The sequence below is a fragment of the Prosopis cineraria genome, unplaced genomic scaffold (genome assembly GCF_029017545.1).
Source record: "Prosopis cineraria cultivar Desert tree isolate PC_DT_omini unplaced genomic scaffold, ASM2901754v1 PC7, whole genome shotgun sequence".
Taxonomy (NCBI): Eukaryota; Viridiplantae; Streptophyta; class Magnoliopsida; order Fabales; family Fabaceae; genus Prosopis; species Prosopis cineraria.
This window is the reverse complement of record NW_026555338.1, coordinates 20,374,713-20,386,688: the sequence shown is the minus strand read 5'-3', so window position 1 is coordinate 20,386,688 and position 11,976 is coordinate 20,374,713. Positions and strand designations below refer to the sequence as shown.

The following is an 11,976-nucleotide window of genomic DNA, read 5'->3' as shown; positions in this document are numbered from 1 at the left end:
AACAATACATAAGGAAAAGTTAGGAATATACAGATAAAGTTAGAAAAGGAAGTCTGCAAATGCTTAGTTGGACTAAGCATATGATTGGCATTCTGTTTACATATATCAGTTGAAAATATAGTGGCCAAAGAATACAAACCTAAACATACAAGCCTTGAAAGGACATCATGGAGTTGGTTGCTCATCCATATATGTTTTTTCCATAGATATACCAAACAAGAGGAAGACAAAAAATTGGAGTGAGAAGATGTCAGCAGAAAGACTAATCCATAAAAAACAAAAATAGATGGATCGAAGGTGTACCTACTAAAAATCATCCACCGATTAAGTTCATCTTTCACCGGGATAAACAATTGACCTAGCAAATTCAGAATAATCACAGAGGGCAGGAGAAAAAGTTGACACAAAAAGAGGTATCTTGCAGGCCCGACAAATTGCTAGTCTGAAAAAAAACCCTCACTTTGGTTTTTTGGATTAAATATATGTGCGTCCTAAATAAAATATTCACACCACAATTAACACAAATGAAATATTACAAATGATTTAAAAGGCAGAAATAAAAAAATTAATAATGTTGATTGTTGAATAATTAAAAAAAGGAGAAGGAAAACTTTTTTTTTAATGCCTTTTACTGTGCAGTTGAGTAGCGAACTGAAAATGTTCAATTTTGTTTGTGAAGAGATTGAAAGCATCCATTAAACTACTTACATAATTTGCAAGTACAAGAATATCAAGTAGTTCGCACTTTTGCCAAGAAACAATGCAAACGATGTAGCAGGTTCTGGTTTTTGTACAGTGCCATTTCCACCAGGTTTTAAATTACCTAATATATTTCTTGAAAATATTCACTAATTACCTGTTTGGATTAAAATTGGGCATAATGTATTTAAAAAAATCAAGTGATAAATTTTGCTCACATTTGATTATATGACAAGGTAATAAATTCGTATACCATTGTCAAAACATTTATTTTAATAGCATTGAAAATGTTTAGATAATTTTTTTGAAAATAATTTTAATTGTATAAATCAGTACAAAGCTCTATATAATTATGTTCATTCAACTGGGAAACACAAAAAATACAAGACTAAACTTAATAAAACACTACAAAGGACATTGGGAAACACTAAAAATTAGAAGACATTATTTTGTCAACTAAATAAAGTATTATCAATTCATTCAGTTGGCATGCAATAAAAGCATTCGTCGGTTTTATAATAGCCATTACATAAAAAAATAAAAGGGGAAATTCAAATTATCAACGAATTAAATACATTGCATTGCTTCAATTTCTAATTTCATAAAGAATGTATCCAAGCAACGTTGTCGTTTCCCCAAATTGTGAAGAATTGATGTATAATTCATTAATATACAACTAAGTTAACGTAAAATTTCACATAATAAAAAATGAATTTGCTACAACCTACCGCTCTATATGCTTCAAAAGCTAATACATTTCTAGGGAAAAAAAAAAATCACATATAAATATAGGTTATTAAATCTATTTTACACCCTAACAACGTCTCACTAAAAAAAAAAACAATCTTTTGTAAATTGTATGCATTTATTATTCCAATGATATTAAAATTTATAAAAGATAGAATAAATGGTTGTGGCTAATTGGGACAAAGCATAATTAATGAAATTTATTTTATCACATATTCTCATATATATCTACATTAATTATTATTTTTTTCAGTGAGTCATAATGTACAATGAAGAGAGCACTGTAAATTATTATTCTGATACCCAACACATATATAAAACTTTTAGATTGAGAGGTAATATGAGGTGGTAGATTTTAACTGCATAAAGAGCCAATACACGCACACTATGGTGTTAATACATTGACCACAAAATAGCCACTAATGATAGTGGGAAAAAAATTTAGAATAAATAATCCAATAGTATTAACTGACACAAGTTACAGATATCTCCTTCACTGAGAAAAAATAACACGAGAAATTGAACGTCATTAATTTGATAGAAACCTAAAGCAACAGTAATGGGAAAAAAATGACGATACAGCCTGCAATTCATTCTATCATCCTTGGCGTCCGATTAGCACAATATTGAATCTAACATGGAAAAGCACTATACAAAATTGGTAAAAAAAATTAAAATGTTATAAGCCAACAATATTACAAATACTGGGGAATGGTTTTCCAGGCTCCCCATCAGGATCAATAGATATGAACACTATGCAATTATAGAAAGTTTCCAACTGAATAGAAGGCCTTTTGTAATATACAAATGAGGGAAAAATCAGAAAGAAAGAAATAAAGTGTAAAGAATGGTTATTTAAAATTTAAGGCAATAACAAATTTGAAATCCGACAGAATTCTATGTAAATCTCAACGGGGATATTAAATCAGGCAAGGAACGAGGGATATGAAGAGGAATCGAAGCAATGCAGCCTACAAGATGAGCTAAAAAGACAGGCATTACAAAAAAAAAATGCTATTGGTTAATATTAATACTGTTGAAAAATGAGGCAGTTAAAAAATGATATTTTCACTAGTACAAAAGATGAAATTCAAGGGGTACTTCTTACATCGGTTGAAAGGCAAACGATGTAGAAAGTTAAGGCGGTGGCATTTTTGTAATTTTGGCAATGCGTATTATAGTTTTTACACTGGGTGAAAAGGCAACCGATGTTAAAAATAATTTCTACACCGAGTGCATGGACAGTCGTTGTAGAAGAAACTAAGTTTTCTACATCGGGTGCCAGCAACCCGCTGTAGAAAATAGATTTTCTACAGTGGGTGGCGTTCACCCGCTATAGAAAACATGGTTTTCTACAGCGGGTGCACGAACACCCGCTATAGAAAATCACTTTCTACAGCGGGTGAGAGGTGACTCGCTGTAGAAAGTGGTTCAAATTTTTTTTAACTTTTTAATGCGTGCTTCTCCTTCCTTATTTTCGTGCCTTCAGAACATTCTTTTGTGCTTCCCTCCCTCGTCCCCCTTCCCATACTCCCGTCCTCGACTCTCGCCCCCCCCCCGCCCCCCATCCCCGATCCCACCGCCCCTTTCCCCACCCCCCTTGGCCCCTCCCCCTTCCCTAGCCCCCCCTCCCTAGCCCCCGTCCCATTCCCCCTCGACCCCCAGCCCCCCCTCGGTCCCTACCCCACTCGGCCCCCCTCCCCCTCCCCAGCCCCCCCTCGCCCCCATTCCCCCTCGCCCCCTCCCCCCATCCCCACCCCCCCTTGCCCCCATTCCCCCCCTCGACCCCCACCCCCGTCCCCACCCCTTTCGCCTCCATTCCCCCCTCGGCCCCCAGCCCCCCTCGGTCCCCACCCCCTCCCCCGTCCCCAACCACCCCCTCGCCCCCCCCTCCCCCATCCCATCCCCATCCCCACACCCCTCCCCCTGCGGCTGCCCCTCCCCCCTTCTGCTGCCATTTCCTCCCCCTGCCTCTACCGCCTCCTCCTCCTCCTCCTGCTTGCTCCTCCTCTTGTTACTGTCGCCACTTTTAATTGATTAGATATGGCTCTTAATTTTTATAAAGATAATTTTTTATTTGATTGTATTTTTTTGTTAATTTATTAAGCTGATATGTGTATATATATGATAATAATGATACTGATTATTGTTAGGAGTGCTGTTAGTGGATTTATAAATCCTTAAGTTGTTGCATGTGATCTTTAATTTTATTTAAAATTATCAATTTTCTCTATTAAAATTTTTTAAAAGTCTTGGGAGGTCCAATTTTTAGGGGAGACTCTGTCGAAAATTTTCAAAATTCATTCTTTTCCCTTGAATTGCTTAAATTTAGTTTTTAAGAAGGCCTCATCAAGTTGTTTGCATGTGGTGATTTTTAAGAAGGTCCAATTTTTAACATGAGTATGTTCTTTAGGAGTTAACATATGGATCGTACTTGGATGAATGCTAGACGAACGAGTGATGAGTATGATAATGGGGTGAAGGAATTTTTAGAATTTGCTAAGAAAAATGCTGTTGACAATAGTGCAAGGTTCTATTGTCCTTATATTAATTGCTTGAATGAGAGGAGATTAGGTGCTACCGAAATAAGAGAGCACTTGATTTGTGATGGGATTTGCAAGAATTATACAGTATGGATTTGGCATGGTGAACGATTGAAAAATTATAATAACACGTCTCAATATGTGGAAATTGATAATCTAGATGATGAAATAGATATGAATAAAGATCGGCTAGAGGACATGATCCGTAATGTAGGGGAAGAAGCTTTTGAATGAGCACATGTGTATGATAACTTGTGCACTGATGCGGAGAAGCCTCTATACCTGGGGTGCACTGATTTTAGTTTGTTATCTGGAGTGTTAAAACTGGTTACCTTAAAGGCAAGAGCTGGGTGGAGTGACCAAAGTTTCACTTGGTTGCTAGAGTTACTTCAAATAATGTTGCCGAAAGGCAATGTACTACCAAATCGTTATTATGATGCCAAGAAGATCTTATGTCCAATGGGTATGAAGTATAAAAAATACATGCATGCCCTAATGATTGTGTGTTGTACAGAAAAGAGCTTGAAGGGGAGAAGAAGTGTTCGAAATGTGAGGCACCACGGTACAAAGAGAAGGGGGCTCCTGCAAAGGTCTTATGGTATCTTTCAATTCTACCAAGGTTCAAGCGCTTGTTTGCAAATACTAATGATGCGAAGAACTTGATGTGGCATGCAAATGAGAGGATATCTGATAGAAAACTTTGACATCCAGCTGATTCTCCTCAGTAGAAGAAAATTGATCAATTGTTTCCTAAATTTGGTAATGAGCCAAGAAACCTGAGGCTCGAACTTTCTACTGATTGAATAAATCCTTATAGTAGTCTCAGTAGTATACATAGTTCATGGCCTGTTCTTTTGGTGATTTACAACCTATCACCTCAGCTGTGCATGAAACAGAAGTACATGATGCTATCCATGTTGATTTCAAGACCAAAACAACCTGGAAATGATATTGATATTTACCTAAGACATTAATTGAAGATTTGAAAATGTTATGGGAGGTAGGTGTGGAAGTGTTTGATGCAAATCGAAAGGAAAATTTTAAGTTACATGCTATGATCTTTTGTACTATAAATGATTTTCCTGCATATGGGGTCTGGTTATAGTGTGAAAGGTCATAAAGCTTGTCCAATTTGTGAAGAAAGCACAAACTATCATCAACTTCAACATGGAAGGAAGACAGTCTACCTTGGCAATCGAAGGTTTCTTAGACGAGATCACCCTTATCGTAAATTAAAGAAAGCTTTTCATGGTCACCAAGAGCACAATCATGCTCTAGATGCTTTGACTAGGGATCAAGTGTTTGAACGAGTGAAAGATATCAATATTGTCTTCGGTAAGACTAAAAAGAACATTGATGCAAAAAACATATGGAAAAAAAGGTCTATCTTTTTTGACCTTCCATATTGGCACAATCTTGAAGTGAAGCACTGTATTGATGTTATGCACGTGGAGAAAAATGTGTGTGATAGTATTATTGGAATGCTTCTGAACATACCAGGAAAGACCAAGGACGGTGTGAATGCAAGATTGGATTTGAAAGAAATTGGAATACGAGAGGATTTACACCCGAGACCAAAAGGTAAGCGAACTTATTGTCCCCCAGCCTCTCATACATTGTGCAAGTCTGAGAAAATAAATTTTTGTGAGTGTTTACATGGAATTAAAGTTCCTTCAGGGTATTCTTCAAACATTGGAAAGCTTGTGTCTGTGAAAGAGTTGAAACTGGTAGGCTTAAAGTCTCATGATTGCCATGTCTTGATGCAACAACTATTACCTTTAGCTATTCGAGGTATATTGAAAGAAGATTTAATACTTACAATAACTAGACTCTGTTTCTTTTTCAATGCTTTATGCAGTAAAGTTATAGATCCCTGTAAACTAGAAGAGTTAGAACAAGAAGCTTGTATGATTTTGTGCCAAATTGAGATGCACTTTCTTCCTACTTTTTTTGATATTATGGTTACCTAATAGTGCATCTAGTGAGGGAGGTAAAATTGTGTGGCCCTGTTTATTTACGATGGATGTATCTAGTTGAGAGATACATGAAAATTCTAAAAGGGTATGTCAAGAATCCATATCAACCTGAAGCATCGATAGTTGAAAAATATGTTGCCGAAGAAGCCATGGAATTTTGTTCTCATTACTTGTCAAGTACAGAATCAATTGGACTTCCTAAATCTCATCGTGAGAAGAGGCAATTAGGTCAAGGCACACGTGGAGTATCAGTAAAGAGCATGAGTCATAATGAATTACAAGAAGTACATTTATATATCTTGAATAATATTTATGAAGTTAAAGAATACATTTCTTCTCACAAAGAACTTCTAAAGACAGAAAATTATCGAATGAGAATGACTGAACAAAGGTTGTTGAAAGAGCATAATAAGACTTTTATAGATTGGTTCAAGCAGAAAGTTTTGAATGAAAGTAGCATTTCTGATACAATTAAATGGTTAGCAGGAGGTCTTAACTTTGATGTTATATGTTGGAGTGCGTATGATATTAATGGGTATTCTTTCTACACAAAGTCCTTGGATGAAAAGAGTACAGTGCAAAATAGTAGGGTTATGATAGTGGCTGAAGCCGTTCACTTCTCTAGATCAAAAGATAAGAAACCTAAACTAGCAGCAAGGACTTATTTTGGGGTTATTGAAGAGATTTGGGAGGTTGATTATACAAAATTTAGAGTTCCTGTTTTCAAATGCAAATGGGTTGACATCAACAATGTCTCTGATGATAAGTTAGGATTTACAATGGTTGATCTTAAAAAACTAACTTATGGGGATGAGCCATTTATCATGGCAGACCAAGCTAAACAAGTTTTCTATGTGACAGATCCAGAAAATAAAAATTGGTCAATAGCACTGAAAGGAAAAATGGTGATTAATAGTGATGATAATCAAGAATCAAGCTTTGATATTTCTGAAACCCCTACCTTCTCATCAGGGCTACCAATTTTGAATGTAGTAGATGAAGTAGATGACGAACATGCTACAAGAAATGATCACCATGAAGGGATATGGGAGAATATCCCTATATGAATTTAGTTTTTAAATTAAAGTATGTTTCTTAAGTTTGATTAAATTTATATTATGTTTTGTAACTATCTTATATTTGTTTGTTTTTCTAATTAATTTAATCTATATGAATTAATAGGAACATGGAGTATCAGAGTGAACATGGTGATGACACTCAGAGCCAGCCCACTATTGGCCAGCCACTTGGTGATGACTCAAGTCAGGGTACCTTTAGTGAGAGCCAGTCTATGAAGAGAGGTAGACGTGGCACACGATTAAGAGATTTGACATTAAGTAGGAGTGCTGGGCATAGGTTACCAATCCAATTTGATCGGAGATGGAATCTGATAGGGGAATACAAGGCCAAGTTTGTTAGTTTTCTTGGTCTCCTATCTCGTACCAAGCCCCCTATTGTATTTGAGGACTGGTCTGATGTGCCAGAACGTGTGAAGGACCAGATATGGAAAAGTATTCAAGTACGTAATTAATTTATGCATATAGTTATATATTATTGTTAAATTACTAATTATCATCTTTTGTTTTCATTACAGCTCACGTACGATGTTCCTTCTAATCAAGATTGCCGACACAGGTTGATTTCCTACTATGGAATGCGTTGGAGAAATTTCAAGACTGATCTTGCTAGGAGATATATCCATATTGAGGTGCCAGAGGGTTAGGCTCCTCCTAATCCTCTCGACACATACCAGTTCCTTAATGAAGATACTTGGCAAGAATTTGTCAGGATTTGAACTTTTGAAAAAGCTTTGGTTTGTTGATTTCTAGTTAATTTAAGTTTTGTTTAGTTTTACTTCAACTATAAAATTTAAAGATAATTTTTTTAATAGGAAAAATGAGCTAAAGGGCAGGAAATTGCTCGACAGAATCAATGCCCCCACACGCTGTCTCGTGGGGGTTATGCTAGGGCTGACAATATATTGATGGTGGAGAAACAGAAGAAGAGAGAAGAAAAAGCTAAGTCTGATCCTTCCATACTCCTTTTCTCCACCATCACCCGTCTCCCGAGAGGAGAAATGGAGATATGGACACCAATACAAAAAGGAGGCAAAAAAGGCTATACAAGTGAGACGGCGTGCGAGATTGCTGAGAGGATTGTAAGTAATATTATTATTTCTTGTCCCTTTAAATTTCTATGCAATTATATATAATATTAATTAAGATTGTTATTTTTATGTTACAGGATGCTCTTAAGGAGCAACAAGCCCAAGGAAGTTTCATTCCAGAAGGCAGAAATGATATCTTGACGGTTGCAACAGGAAAACCAAAGCATCCGGGTCATGTGAGGGGCGTTGGACATGGTATGGGTATAAGAGACTACTTTGGAGCACCTTTATGCCCAAACTCAGGAGGTATAGTGACTAGAGAAGAACTTGAAACAGTGATATCCACTGTGAGACAGCAAACTAAAGAAGAGTTTGAAGCTTCATTCGAGGCCCGGCTTTTACAAATGAAAGAGCAAATGAAGGAGGAGATGATGAGCCTGATGAACTCATGACAGGAGATGCCTACTGAACCAATTCATACATCTCCTGGATTTCATAGCACAAAAGGGAGTAATGTTCTTGAGTGTGTATCAGAAGGTCCTTCTGGTGACAACATTAGTGAACCATGCGAGATGTTTCTAGAAGATCTTGATAGACGCTTGGTTACTCTTGGTAGCGTTTACAACTTGGGGTCAACCATCCACCATAAGCAAATTCAAGATCATCAAGTAAGAATGGTGGTTGAAGATTCAAAAGTGCCAAACACGTTGGTTCCATTCCCTACTGATGAGGTGAAGACTGTAGCAGAAGCTGTTAGTAATTTTATCCTATAGCCTAAGAGATTTGTGAATATGGTTCAACCTGTGGTATGTAATTTTATTATGTTGCAGTTTTCCTAAAATGTTTTCTTACTAACTATTTCTTTCTTTCTTATTATGTATAATAGCTTTTCTCGCCATATCTCCCAAAACTTCCAGAACCCTCATTAACTCCACACCAACAAATGATCTTAATGGCGTATGATCCATCATTCAAATTCAAAGATTTGGAAATGGATCCGGAGGTTGTGGGTAAGAAAGATATAATAGTGATAATTGAACAGGAAGATTTGCTTGGACTTTTGTCAAATAGTCAGCTTACCACACCACACATTGAACTATGTATGATGTAAGTTTGTTTTCTTTAATGAAATTAACTTAATTATCAAGTCTAGTGATCTAACACAATTGCATTACTGTAGGTACCTTCATCGTTTGTGCATCACATCGGGCAAAGGTGATAAGTTCGGATTCCTTTGCCCACATCACATGATAAAGAAAGGGAATACTCCAGAGTTAAGGGCCCAGTATCTCCAGCAAAGAATATGTGAAGTCAAGAAAGATGTTTTTATGGCTCCATACGTGCACTCGTAAGGATCAATTTGTAATTAATAGTTTTTTCGATGTAGATTTACTTTAACTTGTCATATTTTACAGAGACCATTGGCAATTGTTTGTTCTTTCAATGAAGAGCAACACTATTGTTTTCTTATGTTCCCTCCATTACAAACTTGGAAAGGAAATGAAGAAGACGATAGACTCGAAAGTATATTTGTGCAAAAATATTTAATATAATTTACACTAAATATTTTAGTTACTAACTTAGTGATCTTGAACATAGAGCAATGAAAACATATCAAAATGTGGTCTTGCAAAAGTACGGACATGAGCTCAAGGATCCTACATGGATCGAGCCAAAGGTAATGCTATACTTTATGAATATGTTCAATTACTAAGATTTTTTTATTGATTTCTTATAATTTATTCTTATACAGAGCCGTAGACAACCAGTGAAGATGAATTTGTACGGCCTATATGTCATGAGATATATGCTCAACATTATCACATTGGGTATGACGGAATTTACAAAAGAGGTAAATATATTTTAAGAGTTTTATTTTATTATGTTATTTGAGAGTACATAATAAGTTTTTTTACAAATTATATTTTAGATGTTTGACAATTTGGATCCATTCCCTGAAGCTGAAATTGAAGACATTCGCATATGTTGGGCAACTTATTTTGGGGAGAATTTGTGAATTTTGTAAAAAGTTTTATATAATTTAAGTTTGTTAGTTATAGATAACTTTTGACAACATTTGTTGACACAATGTTTTGGATAGCTCAATATATAGTTCTTAAATAGTTCATAGATAACTTTAAGTTTTAGATAGTTGTTTATTTAATTTTATATTGAAAATTGTAAATAAATTGAGCTATCTGATTTGGCTGTGGTAATTTTTGTGTACAGAGTAGGGTAAATTTAAAATATGGATGTTTATTTAAAAATAAAATACACTTTTTACAGCGGTTATTACCATAACCGGTGTAGAAATTAATATTCTACATCGGTTAATGAAAAAGCTGGTGTAAAATAGTAAACTTTCTACAGCGGTTAGGGTTCCAATTGGTGTAGAAAGTGTTTTTAGTTTTTAATTTTTGAATCGTTGAACTATTTTTGACATCGGTTATAGTTAGCCGATGTAGAATATGTATTTTTACAATGGTCGTATAACCGATGTTCTACATCCCCTGTAACAACACTACCTATTTAACCACTGTAAAAAGTCATTTCTAACCGCTGTAAAAAGTCATTTTTGTAGTAGTGTTTAAGACGAAAGCATATCATCTACATAAAAAATAAAGGAAATTTTCACATACCTGATAAAAATAGGCATTATATATATAATTTATGAGAATTAAACCTACAACATTAGAATCCACATTAAAAATTGGCTCACAATAGTGACATTTAGTGATTATGACACAAGAAATTAATCATATAACACCACAATCAATATAAAACATTGCAAGTGAAAAATAAACAATATGGATTGATTAACTTAATCATACCTCTCGCACCACAATGTAATCCTCTGCTCACGATGGTGCATGTCAACTACATCATAGGGATATTGTCAAAAACTTCCTGGAAGACAACATTTTGAGACATGTTGGATGATGTATTATCATCATTATGTATCAATATCCTCAACCCATGCCTAAATTTCACCCTCAATAAAGCAACATACAACTGACCATGAGTAAACAATGATTTAGGTAAAAAAAAAACCTACATGGTTGAAAGACTGTCCTTAACTCTTATTTATAGTCATTGCAAAAGAAATGAGCAAGGAAAATTGTCTTTTATTCAACTTAAAAGGCAACCTCGAGTCAGAAGAAGTCATGTCCATTCTATGAATCAGTGCTTTCTGATTAACACGAGATCCATTTAAAATGAGTGCCTCAATCACCTTGCTACCAATCCTCTGAATTGTCAATCGAGTTCCATTACACAACCCTATTGACTGATCAACATTTCGAATAAGCATAACAGGCATTCCTATCTTCAATGACAACCTATGAGGAGGCAACCCAGAACATTTGATGATGTTGAGGAATTCAGGTGTATAAATATCATCAAATGAATCATTCTCATAGGATGACAATGCAATTGAATCAGAGCTAAAAAAGTCCACTTGTTCCCTAAGGAAAATAGAACAAATATAGTGATTTATTCGATTGACAACATCAATTATAGGAGAGAGAATAGCTCTAGATGTAAAAAAACAGAGAGAATCTCTCCACCTTTCCTTAATGTCATGAAAAATATCATCAACCATCACCTTGATCGGATCAATATAATTTGTAATCAAAAACTCATCTGGCATCTTAACATCAACATAACCATCACGAGGCTGGTTGATTTACCTTCACCTACATCAAGTAACCATTTGGAAAATTCTTCTAAATCTTCTTGATCTTGGTGTCTAACAGCCTGCAACCTTAGATTTTTAGTAAGAGTAAACACCTTGCAATATTGCCATAAATATGAACGATTAATGGTTGCATTTACCACATCAGCCCTATCCCCTCTAGTGACAATTGGTAAGATTTACCTGAAGTTACCACCCATAATGACACAC

General features: G+C 35.5%; 1 long non-coding RNA gene across 1 annotated transcript; it reads right to left on the bottom strand.

The window, feature by feature from the left end:
- Positions 1–1,787: 1,787 nt before the first annotated feature.
- LOC129314950 (uncharacterized) lies at positions 1,788–11,094 on the bottom strand. Its single transcript, XR_008594341.1, has 2 exons — positions 10,904–11,094; positions 1,788–2,078 (listed from the first exon to the last, which is right to left on the bottom strand). It is a non-coding gene; the product is annotated as an uncharacterized LOC129314950 (long non-coding RNA).
- Between the last annotated feature and the right edge of the window lie 882 nt (positions 11,095–11,976).